General features: G+C 36.3%; 1 protein-coding gene across 9 annotated transcripts in view; it reads right to left on the bottom strand.

The window, feature by feature from the left end:
* Positions 1-14,682, bottom strand: part of LOC100525452 (zinc finger protein 474) — a 150,354-nt gene that overhangs the window by 51,585 nt on the left and 84,087 nt on the right. For 5 of the 9 annotated variants that reach the window (XR_014838638.1, XM_085014371.1, XM_021084681.2 and 2 more), the window contains one exon: positions 13,322-13,526. The exons of 1 other annotated variant lie outside the window; for it this stretch is intronic. The gene's annotated coding sequence lies outside the window, so the exon portion shown is untranslated. Of the gene's footprint in view, positions 1-13,321; positions 13,527-13,823; positions 13,896-14,682 lie in introns of those variants that run through there. 3 more of the 9 variants (XM_085014374.1, XR_014838637.1, XM_085014369.1) reach the window with 3 other exon arrangements.

Genomic DNA, 14,682 nt, shown 5'->3' with positions numbered 1-14,682 from the left:
GATTTTCTTTCATATATAACACACAATTTAAAAAAGATCATGAATGAGGAAATCTGGAAAGTATCAACATTTAACATTTAAAGATCAGGTCAAGTTAGTTCTTTGGTTTCCTAAAAAGATCCATTGCAGAGTTTACTCTAAAACAAAACTTTTCGTAGGAAGATAGATCCCTCTGATTTACAAAATGTAATTTGTACCTAACTTCTTGAGACTATGTGTTCTATACAAAGCCATACTTATATGTTTCTTCCAATCCTGAAATTTCGTTTAATGTTGGTTCAATGTTGCCTCCGTGTCCCATCTTACGTTATTAGTAGCTGACATGTGTCTAAACACTTTTGCTAAAAACCTTGACAAATACTTCTGGACTAGAAAGCGAACTTTCTGCTGTAGAATTTTGTTGTATTTAGACAGAACTTAAAGAATGAAAGTATTGATTTTCAGTAGCATCTTCCCTTTGGATGCTAAATCAATTCCCATTCCCCCTTCTGTGGGTTATGGGCTCAGATCATTCATATCTTAATCAAGATTACATCATCACATCTGGGAAGTAAAGTCCAAATTGAGAAAACTCAAATACACTAGTAGAGTCTAATTTGCTAAGAAAAAGCAGAAAATGTAGCTTATAGCCAAGAATTAAATAGTACTCTCTTAGTCTCCACTTTAAAGTACTTTTGCATGTCCTTCCTGTAAACTTGGATCTAGTTCAAACAGTAGCTCCAAAATGTATGTCAGCTATAGAATCCTGGGCTATGTCACCTCTCTGTGCTTCAGTTTCACCTTATGTTTGGTAGGGTGATAATATCTTGCAGGGTTATTGTAAGGATTAAAAGTAATATAAAGTGCTTAGCACACTGTCTGGTAGGAGGCAAGTATGATATCATAATTGTTATTAGATGGTTTTAGTAGGTCTTCTTTCCCATATTTTCATAAATAAGCAGGCTAAAAAAGGAATTAGACTAATCATAGATTTTTAAAATCCTTTTTTTCTAAAGCAATCTAAGGAATTCTAAAGTTCTTATACTGAAGCTAATTAAAATCACATTTTATTCACATTTCATTAAAAGACCTGTAGTCCTGACAAGGAAAAAATTCTGAAAAGTTATGAGAAATATGAGTACATTTTCTAAAATTATCAAATCAAACCAGTATGGAATATTTTAATCATGTGGCTTGTCACACTGTTAGCCCCTCCTAAAGAAACCTGTCACCACTTAGGAGAGGTGGGCCTGGTACTCATGTTCTCTAGCCTATTGCTCAATCCCCAAACCCTAGCTGATTGCATCCGAGCTGGTCACTGGATGAGTGCATCCGAGCTGGTCACTGATTGCATCCTAGCTGGTCACAAAGGCTATCCATTGTAGGCTCATCTATAGTCTATGACATGACCTAACATAAACAGATGAACTGGCCCAATTATAATTCTTCTCTTTGGAAGGGTAATAGTAATGGTTGCTAAAACAGAGAGGACACTGAGAAAGAGTTGTGAAGTTGAGCAGCACCATGAAACATCAGAATAAATAAGTTAAGCATGAGAAACAGAATATACAGAAGACCCAAATACACATTTCTCCAAAGAAGACATACAGATGGCCAACGGGCACATGAAAAGATGTTCAATATCATTACTACACATCAAAACTACAATCACTTCACACTGGTCACAATGATGATCATGAAAAAGTCTACAAGTAATAAATGTTGGAGAGGATGGGAAGAAAAACAAACACTTCTGTGCTGGTGGGAACATAAGTTGGTGCAGCTACTTTGGAAAACAGAATGGAGGTTCCTTAAAAAACTAAATATAGAGTTACCATGTGATCCTGCAATTCTACTCCTGAGCATATACCCAGAGAAAGCTCTAATATAAAAAGATACATGCACCCCAATATTCATAGCAGCACTATTTATAACAATCAAGACATGGAAACAACAGATGAATGGATAAAGAAGATGTGGTATATATTCACAATAGAATATTACTCAGCCATAAAAAAGAATGAAATAAAGCCATTTTCAGCAAGATGGATGAACCTAGAGATTATCATACTAAGCAGGTAAGCCAGACAGAGAAAGACAAGTATTATAATTTTTAGCTTACATGTGGAAGCTAAAAAAAAAAATGAAACAATGAACTTATTTACAAAACAGAAACAGACTCACAGACATAGAAAACAAACTTATGGTACAGTTCCCACTGTGGCTCATCAAATTAAGAACCTGACTAGTATCCATGAGGATGCAGGCTTGATCCCTGGCCTCGCTCAGTGGGTTAAGGATCTGGTGATGTCACAAGCTATAGTATAAATCTGAAGCTCAGATCCCATGTTGCTGTGGTTGTGGTGTAGTCTGGCAGTGGCAGCTCCAATTCGAGCCCTAGTCTGGGGACTTCCATATTCTGCAGGTAAGGCCCTAAAAAGAAAAAAACAAAAAACAAAAAACTTATGGTTACCAAAGGGGAAAGGATGGGGGGGGGAATAAATTATGAGTTTGGGATTAACACATACACACTCCTATATATAAAAAAATAACCAACAAGGGCCTACTGTATGGCATAGGGAACTATATTAAATATCTTGTAATAGCCTATAATAGGCAAAAATTTTTAAAGAATATACATGTGTATGTATAAATATATATATATTATATAACTAAATCACTTTGATGAACTCCTGAAACAAACACAACATTGTAAATTCACTACATTTCAATTTTTTAAAAATTTAAAAAGAAGATGGAATAGAAGATTGAGTGGCTGTGGGTGAAACAAAGGAGAGCACCGGAAGAGGCTAATGTTGGGGGCGCTCAGGTGAAGCTCCATGAGGGCTTGTCACTGCTACTCAGATGCAAAAGACATATGATGTTCTTTAGTCTTCATATCTTGCACTATGTCTAGAGAGTATCTGCAGTCCTGGAACTTTGTGATAATCTTATTAGAGAAGGTAAGAAGGCTTTGTTACATCAAAAATGAGAAATTATATTCAGATATTACCGATTGTCAGTGATGTCCGGTATGAAAGAAGAAGGAGGCCACCTCACAGGTGTAAAAGCAGTGACCAGCTCAGGCTTGCAGAGCTTGACTGTGGATGGGCCTCTTTCTTCATCTCTAAGGAAAGCAAGGTGGGGTATCTAGTTCTATCCAGACTTATGAAACAACTTAAGATAGAGATATACTGAGTAAAGGGCTGAAAACCCAATGGGGATAATACCTGATTATTAACACTTTATTCAACAGAAATAAAAAGAACTTGGTTGAGAAGCTCTGAATTTCCTCTAGAATTTTGAAGCTATTATGAAAATTATCTATTATTTTGGTGTTTGCTCCAGAGAACAAAGTCCACTCAACTCTTTGGCCCAGAATTCTCTCAGAACAGGTAGTTCTTGCACTTCCTGAGGCTGCTTGTTTGATTCCCCAGTGTTCCCATATTCTTGTAATAAATTCCCCACTGTTTAAGTACATTAAAAGGCTTGGGTAGAACTGGATATTTAAATAATTCCTTCAGCCCAGAATGCTGCTTCTGGCAGTGGAGTTCAGAACAGATATTTAGTGACAATTTTTCTGAGTTCCCATTGCCACGACCACCTTATTCATTAGAGATATTTCAAATAACCCAATCTTTTCATCTGTGAGTTATCAGGCTAACTATTACAATATGTTTACTCCACATACATATCTAGTATCTACATATTTGTTAGAATTGTATGTTGCTACAGATAAAAAGAATCCTACTCCGGTCATTTAAAGAAACAGAGGTATATCTTTTTATCAAAGTAAGGAGTCTTTTTTGAAAAAAGCAATCTGATTCTTAGTAATACCAATGCTTCAGTGATGGTCCTAGCCTTTCCCTCATGGGTGCAACTACTGCACTATTACTACGGTAATATTTGAATTATGTCATTCTACTATCTTCATCTAGGACAGATGGACAGATCCTAGGGTGCCCAATTCCAGAATCTAGTATAGCTCTTTTCCCTTGTGGGTTTTCTGTGAAGGTTTGTGGTTAGCCCAGCTTCCAAGTGAACTTTTCAGAGAATTCCTTCAGCCTAGGTCCATGGGATACCAACAACACTTACCATGAGCATCCTCTTCCTTTCATTCTCCTCCTTCACCTTTCCTGTCCCTTTAGACCTAGAAGTCCCATCTACAAAGGCTACTCTGTTCAAAGACAGAGATGGCAAATAACTCCTAAGGTGACTAAAAAGGCTTTTAGTCTACCTTAAGAATTATTTCATTATCCTGGATCCCCTAATGGGAAACTGCAGATGAGATGCATGTAGTAAGTTCTCATTTTCTTTCAGTGTGCTTTAAAAATTTCTTATTTCTGCTTTTTCTATTCACTGTTCTTTTCTCACAGTTGCCTTCTTAAGCTTCCATTTAAGTGCTGTAAGCTGGTTTTCATTTATTTGCTCACAGTTTTTCTAGTTTTCTAATTTTTCAAATACTGGAATCTTACAATTCCACCAAGTATATGTGAAAAATAGAATAGGCTGAAACATCTCAAGGCATTATGAAATCAATACTTGAAAATGCATAGATTTTAATGTCTTTTAAAATACCATGTGGAAGGATGACACAATTTTAGGTTAAAACTTTATCTTTTTTGGTTAATTATGAAATTCCAGTTACAAAATTAAGATTGAAACAGATTCAGTTACACTAAAGACTGTTAAATTGTTGGTGAATTACAACAACTTTATTTAGTCCAACAATGGATAGTGTCCATTTCAGTAATTACAGCTAGAAGACTATTCCTGTACTACTTATTAATAAGCTTTTTCTGGGAATCTCTGCTGAAAAGTTTATTTGGAAACTTCTTGTCACCTATAAATACCCCAAGAGTTAAAATAATCAAACTCTCCTTGACATGGTATTTGAGATAGGCTAACTGAAGAGGAAAATGTGGTTTTAATATTTGTTGACCAAAATGTCATGTGTTTCATATATAAAATGGTTTACTTGGAACTGAACAGATAAAGCCATCCAAAATTTATCCTATTTTAATGTTGCAAAATCATTTGGTATTTTTGTGAGGAAATGCCATGAATTGATTCAAATAATATAAAAACTATTTTTTTTTACTACACATTTCTGATTTTAAGATGAATCATAACATAAATAATTTTTTCACAAACTAAGTATATGTATTTCCATCCTTTCAATGAACATAACAGACTTGCTTAACAAGAGGCTGGAATCTTATTAGTTAAATTTATTATCACTTCAGTGAGCACTCTGCTTCCAGTTGCTCACACGCAAACACACAGATACACACACACCTCCACACATTTCTCTCCATATTCCTTCTAGTTCAAGAGAATAGATTGGTAATCATTTCCAATCTTCATTTGGCAACAAATCCATGCCAGCATGCCAGTTCATCTAGCATTTATTGGGTAATGATGTGCTGGATTGTAACGAGGTCAGATTGTACTAATAAGGACAATTGTTGGCTAAACATTGAATTCTGAGTCTTTCTCCACTCACGTATTGTTCCTATTGCCAATCTTCACTACTTTTCATTTTGTTATTTATTCATGTCACAGCAATTGTACCAAAATAACCTTAACCACATCTTTTGACGTGGGAGAAGTCATAGTGTTGGTCAAGGCAGGTGAAACGATAATGAAGGTATCTTCCTTTGCCACAGTTCATCAACTAGGTTCTGGATCTTACTGTGGGCTTGCGTGGGAGAAGTGGGGTCAGGAAAGGAGAGCAAAAGAAAAGGTAAAAGGGACTTGCAGACAAACTAAAAAATATTTAGAATTTTTGGCCCCATATGATTGCCTACAATGATTTGACAGAAAAGTAAACATCTTACTTATACTAGTCATCTTCTTATACTTTCTTTCTGCTCACTTTCTCCTCTCCTGTCCTCTTCTGCTTTCTGGGTCTTAATGCTCCTCCCTGCCCATATTCTTTCACTCCTGTCTCCATTCTTCCATTGAAATCGGATAACCTCTTGTGATTCTATATTCATTCACATATAAACACTTTCACCTTTGTCACTGATGTCGCTGGTTATTCCTCCTGAATGTTTTTCTTGCCCTCCTAAGTTAACTGCCGTGCAGGTGAGTGGATGGGCCTCACCATCCACATGTTGTTACAGGTATAGTGAGTGAATAACCATGCCCGCCCTCCTTCTAATCCTTCTTTTTTCAGAGTAGTTACATTCAACTACTTAAATTATAAAACAAATCCTAATCCTTCCCTTATTAAATGTTCTGTGATTGCTGCACTATTCTTAAAACAAAGTCCAAACTCTTGACCATGAAAGTCCCCTATAACGTGGTCCCTCCCTAAGCCTCTGCTTTGATCTCCCTTGACTCTCTCCCATGGGTACTGTGCTTTAACCACGTTCACAACTCTTGGTTTCTCAAATAAACCAAACTTGCTCTCATTCCAGGGTAGGTTTGAGAGAGAGTGGAAAGGGGCTTTGAACATACTCTTGCCACTGCCTAGAATCTTTCCCCATTACTTACACAGCTTTCTCATTTCGTTTTCCAGATCTCTGTTTAAATATCAATGCAAAGACTATTCTTTCTCAAGTAATTTCCTTGTTTCTCTGTAAAACATACACACACAAAATCACAAGACACAATGCGTCTACACAGATGTGTGCACACACGTACACATACATGCATATACATCATAGAGACACAGGTGAACACACACAAGCACATATGTATCACTGCTGTCACCACCATCACAGTTACGTGCACAGTTATGACACTGCTGTTAATTTTGTTCCCAGTACTTACAGAATATGTTTTTACCTTGTTTGTTTGTTTACATGTGTTATATATGTTTCTTTCACTTGAATGTAACCTCCAAGAACATTAGGGGCTCATTTTCTCTTTACATAGTTGTATCCCCAGCACCTAGGCCACTGCCAGGTGCATTGTAGGCACTGACAAAATATGCTGAATGTTGAAAGAGCTGAGTGAGATTAGTTTGATTTTAAACTAAATTTTTAAACAAAATTATCCACATTATTTAAGTAGAGGAATAAAAACAGAAAAAGACTTTTAAAAAGGGTTATAACTTCATTTTATAATGTTTTCTCAAGTCTTAAGGATATCTGAACATCTAACCCTGTTTAAATCCTCCTAACACTACTAACTCAAGGAATTAGTATTCTAGATTTAGGAGTACAACCAGTCAGGACTTTGTATCTGTGGGGTTTGCACCTGCAGAATCAACAAACATCAGATATTTAAGGAGGAGATGGGATTAAGATGGCGGAATAGAAGGACTGGAGCGTAACTTCTCTCCTAAAAACAGCAAAATTCACAACTAAAGGCTGAGCAGTCTTCAACCAAATGGACCAGAAACCTTAAAAAAGATATCCTACTCCAGAAGACAAAGAGGAGGCCACATCATGAGGTAGGAGGTGTGATTACACAATATAACCTCCCGGGTGGGAAGCCCCACAGACTGGAAACTAACTGGTTCACAGAGACTCACCTACAGGAGTGAGAGTTCTGAGCCACACATCAAACCCTCATGTGCAGGGATCTGGCACTGGGAGAAAGAGCCCCTGGAGCATCTGGCATTGAAAGCCAGTGGGGCTTGTGCACAGGAGCTCCACAGGACGGGGTGGGGTGGGGGGACCCCATTCTTAAAAGGTGCACACAGACATTCACGTGCACTGGGTCCCAAGGCAAAGCAAAGTCCCCATGGGAATCTGAGTCAAACCTGACTGCAGTACTTGGAGGACATCCTGGGAAAACAGGGGTGAATGTGGCTTGTTGTGAGGGAAGGACATTGGAAGCAAAGCCTCTCAGGAATACTTGGAGGTGGCCATTTTGGGAAAATCTAGCCCCACCCATCAGTCAGGGCTGAGAAGCCCCAGGGCAAACAACAATCCAGGTGGGATCACAGCCCCACCCCTCAGTAAACAAGCTGCCTAAAGACCCCTCAGGCACACAGTTGCCTCTAATCCCATCCAGAGACTAAGTCCCACCCACCAGAGGGACTGGAATCAGCTCCACCTACCAGAGAGCAGGCATCAGCCCCTCCCATGAGGAAGCCTACAGCAAGCCCCCATACCAATCTCAGCCACAAGGGGGGGAAGACACCAGAAGTAAGAGAGGCTACAACTCTATTATATGTAAAAAGGTCACCACACCAAAAACCTATAAAAATGAAAAGACAGAGAACTATAACTCAGATGAGGGAGAAAGGAAAAACCCCAGAAATTCAGCTAAGCAATGAGGAGATTCTCAGCCTCCAGGAAAAAGACTTTAGACTGTTGATGCTGAAGATGATGCAAGACATTGGAAATAAACTGGACGCAAAATGGATAACTTACAGGAAACACTGAGCAAAGAGATACCAGATATTTAAATATTTTTTTAAAGTCCAGTAAGTTTCAAAGAGAAAAACTTGAATTTGCTGCACACTAGAAATAATTTACATAGAGTTTACCTTGTATTTACAATGATTTATGCAGTGTTTACTTTGTGTTAGGTATTGCAAGCAATCTAGAGATGATTTAAAAACATATGAGACGATGTATGCATAGGTCCTATGCAAAGATGATACCGTTTCGTATAAGGGACTTGAGCATCCATGGATTTTGTTATCCACAGGGGGTCTGGGAACCAGTTGCCCAAGGATACTGAGGGAAGACTGTCCACATACCAAACCCAAGAGAAATGAGAATCCAGCCAAAAACTATATACTGGGTCAAGCCTGGTACTTCATGGTAAAGAGTGTTTATCAAGTAATGAGCAACCAGCATCTACAGCAAGGAACTCCCCCAGAACAGAGCTAGACAAACATACCACAGATGGCCTCATGACTAAGCAGACATATGCACTGGGTCTGGTGCTGTAAGACTAGGTAGAAAACTGAAGGAAGGAAAATCACAGAGTTAGGCTTTTCTGAACTGAGATTATTCATATATCATCTCCTTGACTACATGTGTTCTGAATGCAGATGACTTTCAAAGTTTAATTCTCCTTAGAAGTTACGTTTCTTCTGAAGAGAGTCCCCAAAGTACTGTGCACTCAGAGGAAGAGCAGTTTCAAGGCCACAGTTCTTTAAATGTCGGTGTATAATTTTGGAAGATATTTAATCAGAATTCCTTGAAGATTATAGCAAGGATTGACAAACTACTGCTGAGGCTAATCCTTGTTTTGTAAATAAGGTGTCACTGGAACAGAGCCATACTTATTCATTTATGTATTCTTTGACTGCTTCTGCCTTACACGACAGAGTATACGGCCTACCAGACCTAAATTATATACTATGTGGCCATTTATAGGAAAAGTTTCCTAACCCCTGAATTAGAGCATACGAATGAAGACTCCATTTTATTTTAATGGTGAAACATCCAATTATTAATCAATGTGAATTTACAAGATAGCGCTCAAAGCAACCAGAATCCTACCAAGTTTTTTGCTTGCAGAGAACTCCACTAGCCTCCTCTTAAGAGCCTTCTCGGAAGTAAATGTTCAGCTGCATTGCATTCTGGACATTCTATTTGCAATTTGTCATCACTTTTAACCTATTAACAACTTGCATCCTTTACATTTTCCCTTCCTGTTGCCCCTGACATTGTGTATGCCTCTTGCTGTACTTGTGTACTATAATATTTAGAAAATGCTTCTACTATGTTTTTAAGATTCCACAGGAATCTCTACTGCTTCTTTAGGGAGGGTGTTCTGGAATCATTCACATTCTTCTCTCCTTACAACTTATTTCATGAATTGCATATACTGAAAATATTTCATTCACCAGAGAGTTTGGGGAAATTATTTAAAATAATAAAATAATATTCATTTAAATTATATAGACCCAGAGAAGAAACAGACATATCAAGGTCCAGTTTGTGAACAAATTTCTCTTACATGTAATATATAAGATCCAATTTTTAAGATAAGCTGGAAAATGCAACTGACAGAAGCGACAGTTTACATTCTCAGGCTCAAAAGAAATGGCTATTTTATGACAATGATAGCAAATCTGGAAAGCCTGAGGAAATATTTTTCCTTAGTAAACATTTTAGTTCACTGATAATTTTCTGTCAATTCATAGGAATGCATAAAAATATTTAAGCAGATGCTTATTTTACCAGGCATAGGGTTTTTTTCTCTGTAATTGTGAAAAATACATTGTTAAATACACAATTGAGTGGAGATTATAAGTACTGTTTTCTTGCAGAAATTATGAGAGGAGTTTTCTCTCCTCTTTCCCTGTCTACAACAGTGTCTGGAATACAGTAGACATTCAATAAAAGTCTGAATGAATGAATGAATGAAAAGTAAGTTAAAACTCTACTCTGTATAAATAGTTTTGAAAAATTCATCCCTTTACTGGGATTTTCATTCTTGAATAAATTTATACCTGTGTACTTCTGACTTTTGCTTATTATAGAATCACTTTAAATCAGATTACTACCTGGAGAACAATTTGAACAACATACAAGCAAGAATGCCCAACCTGATTCAACCTCTTGTGCATGGTTTCACTGGCAAGCAGTCATGGAAGGACCCAACTTGTACATCTATTCTGGAAACTTGCTTCATCTCATACAAGCCAAAATGAGCTGACTTATTAAAAACTAATAATGCCAATAAAGGCAAATAAATAGATTAATGTATCAGAAAAGAGTCCAGAAATATATGGCCAATTCATTTTTGGTAAAGATGCCAAGGTAATTCAACAGAGGAAAATCTTTTAAACAAATGATGGTGAAACAACTGGATTCATGTAGCAGAAAAGTTAATATTAACTCTCTACTTTCACAAAAAAACAAATGTTAACTCAAGATGGATCATAGAACTAAATGGAAAAACTAAACGATGAAGCCTCTAGAAGAACGTATAGGAAAATAATTTATGACCACGACATTTACAAAGATTTCTTAGACAAAACACAAAAGCACCAAACATAGAAGTAAAAGAATTTAAAATTTTACTTCATACAAATTAGAAAGTTCTGTTCTTAAAAAACATCATTAAGAAAATTAAAAGGTAAACCATAAATTGGGAAGAAATGTTTGCAATATATATATTGATACATATATGGCAAGCAATCCAAAATGCTTTGCTTAATACTGGGCAAAAGCTTTGAGTAGGTTATTCACAACAGAAAATGTATAAAATATCAATAATTTCATTAAATAATAATAAATATAATTCATTGTTATTCATCAGGAAAATGCAAATTAAAACCACAGAGATACCACTATACACCCACTAGAATGGCTTAAAATTTTAAAAACTGCCAATAGTGGAGTTCCCATCATGGTGCAGTGGTTAACGAATCCAACTAGGAACCATGAGGTTGCGGGTTCAGTCCCTGGCCTTGCTGAGTGGGTTAAGGATGCGGCATTGCCATGAGCTGTGGTGTAGTTTGCAGGCAAGGCTCGGATTCCGTGTTGCTGGGGCTCTGGCATAGGCCAGTGACTACAGCTCCGATTAGATCCCTAGCCTGGGAACCTCCATATGCTGCGGTAAGCGGCCCTAGAAAAGGCAAAAAGACAACAACAACAACAACAACAACAACAAAAATTGCCAATAGGAAAAACCGAAACTTCCATATATGCCTGGTGGTTGTGTGAAATATTATACCCACTCTGGAGAACCATTTGGCAGTTTTTCATAAAATTAAATCTATACCTACCTGATGACATGGACATTCTAACCCTAAGTAATTATTTAAGAGAAGTGAAAATAGATGTCTACAAAGAGAACATATATAAATGTTCATGACAGCTTTTACTCTTAACAGTGAAAAACTGGAACCAAGATAAAAATACATTAACAACTAAATGGATAAACCAATTATGGCACATTCACAGAATAGAATATTACTCCACAATAAAAATGAGCAAATTATACACAATGACATGGATCTCTTTCAAAATATTATATTGAATAAAAGAAGTCAGATGCAAAAGAGAACACAATTATTTCATTTATATGAATTTCTGTAACAGGAAAAGCTAATCTGGAGGTGACAGATCAGTGATCACTTGCTGGGTAGGTGGGTAGAGAATGAACTACAAAGGTTAATGGTCATGTTCTTATATTGCATCATTGGTGGTAAAGCAGATGTAATCACCAAGACTCATCAAACTGTGTACTTAAAATGGGTGAGTTTTATTATACGTGAATTATATATTAATAAAGATGATATAAAGAAAAAAACATTTTAAATGGGCAAGATACGAATAGATAACTAACAAAAAAGAGAAACAAATCTTCAATGAGTTTGTGTAAAAATACTTAACTTCATGAGTGATAAAGGAAATGCAAATTATAACCACAGTGACATATTATTTCATACCCCTTAGTGAGTTAAACATATATCTATCCTATCATCCATCAGTTTTAGTCTACCTCTGAACCCAAGATAAACAAAAACATATGTCCACCAAAAGTCTTATGCAAAAATGTTTATAGCAGCTTTAGTTATAGGAGACCAAAACTGATTGACAAATATCAATCAAGAGGAAAATAGATAAGCGGACGTGGAATAAATCTATAAAGCAATAATACCTATTATAGGAAGTGAACTAATAATATTTACAGCCATAGGAAGAATCTTAAAAGCATTCTGAGCCAAGAAAGTCAGATACAAGAATACATATTGTACGATTCTACCCATATAAAATTCACAAATAGCCAAATCATTCTCTCGTAATTGAAATCAGAAGAGTGGCTGCCCATGGAGGGAAGACTGACTGGAAGGGATGAAAGGAAAATTGCTGGGTGATCAACATGCCCTATGCCTTGATTAAGGTGATGGTTTACACGGCTGTAAAAACGTATCAAACTTACTGATTTTTAGGAACTTGAATTCAAGAACTTAGGATAAGTTACATTTCACTCCAGGTGAATTTTATCTCAGTTAATAAAAAAAAAAAATCTACCAAGTCAGTTGAATAACTATATCCTTTTTCACCCCTTTTCGTTCATGGATAATCTGGCTTAAAAACACATAATTCTGAATTAATGTTAAAAATAGATTTTATCTACTTTTCTTTAAAGTACATTTTAAAAATCATCCTTTTAAATGGAATTTGATTCTCTCTAGTCATTGAAATATTTAACCCATACTTCACATTATTGCTAAAATCATCTAATGAAGTAAAATATTTGTTAATTTGTTTAGTAATACTTGAAGTTTTTTACTTAAGGACTGACTACTTTTCTTTGGATTCCTTTTCTATAGCAAGGGACTATTTACTACACACTGGTGAGAAGCAAGTGGAAAAGAGCAAGGTTAATGTTGCTAGTTGACAGGCAAAATTTGAGACCGATTAGCTACCAGACAATAGAGAAAGAACACACCTTCTAAGAGGCTCACCTTATAATGTTTGTTCTTTATCTTTCTATTTTGGTTTTTGTCATAGCCTGCTGAACCCCTCAGCAGGGAAGCTGGTGGCAACAGGAGCAGAATAGCTGGGAGCTCTAGGATTCACATCCCCTCTTCTGGGAGTTCCTGCAATATGTGAGGCTGGCTGCCTGGAACAGGAACCCCAACCTTTGTTGCCTGGAGGTATCCTGGCAACCTGTCAACAAAAGGGACAGGAGTGAGTTCTATAGTAACAGATTGGAAAACCCAAAACAAGGGGTGAAGAAACTCAGAAAGAGATGCCAAGATAGGTATGCACCTCAACTTTTTTGGAAAATGACTCTGGGAATTTCAACAATGGACTAAGCATCACACAAAGGCAGGCAGAATAATTTAAGACACAAGGCTTGTCATGGCATGGGAATTGAGTGGAGACACAACTTTTTTTCCTAACTAAGAAAAAAAATTACTAATTGCCCTATTGATCTTTTCTAGGGTCTTTAAAAAGGATTACCTATACAGGAGAGCTTGGCCTCTGAAAAGAAGGAGATGGATATTCTCCATGGTTTCCAAAGGGTGCTTTGGTCTAAAAATGTTATAAAATGCAACATATAGAAACAAATTAGTTTATTTTCTAATGTGTCCTAAGATAGAAAAACATTATTTGAAACTAAGTCAACATGTAAAAATGTATCTAAAATAAAAATTTTTTTTTTAAAAAAACTTCTATTTAAAAATGCTCTGAGCTCCTATGTTAATCATGGTATAATCCTAGAAAAATTCTTATAAGTATTAAACTTCATGAAATAAAACAAGTTTATTAACATAGAGGGACGATGCATAATCTATTTCTAAATGAAAAAGAGAAGCTACAAAGCAGAATATGTAATATGATCTCATTAATCTATATGTGTGTCTGTCTGTGGGCACATGCCCACATACATGCACTTAAAGAACATATACCAAAATGTTAACAGCAGTTATCACTAAATAATGAAATTAAGAAACATTTCATTAAATATTCTTTAGGGTTAGGAATTAGGGGGGCAGGGAAAACTCTAATCTCCAAGATTCCAAAATCCTGTCCTTCACCCCCAAGAGAACTGAATTGGGATATATAGGTAATTCACAGAACTATTGATTCTGTTGAAATGACTTCAGACCTCACAGTCTAAAGACCCCACTGGATAAATAAGTTCTACATTCTAACACTCTATAATGCTCTAGAGATGAGTCCATATGTCCTCTACAGGGATTTAAAGATATTACAATTATACTATCACATAAAATAGTTCTAATTTGGATGCTTTTCTCCTGAAACCTTTCATAAGATGCTACACAGAGATGATAAAGCACGCCTAAAATAACTTAAG

This window comes from Sus scrofa, chromosome 2 (genome assembly GCF_054392235.1).
Source record: "Sus scrofa isolate SSC_HxYL_T2T_F1_AM1 chromosome 2, Sscrofa_HxYL_maternal_Yorkshire_Landrace_v2.0, whole genome shotgun sequence".
Taxonomy (NCBI): Eukaryota; Metazoa; Chordata; class Mammalia; order Artiodactyla; family Suidae; genus Sus; species Sus scrofa.
Note: the sequence above shows the minus strand (reverse complement) of the source record. Positions and strands in the feature narration are given on the sequence as shown.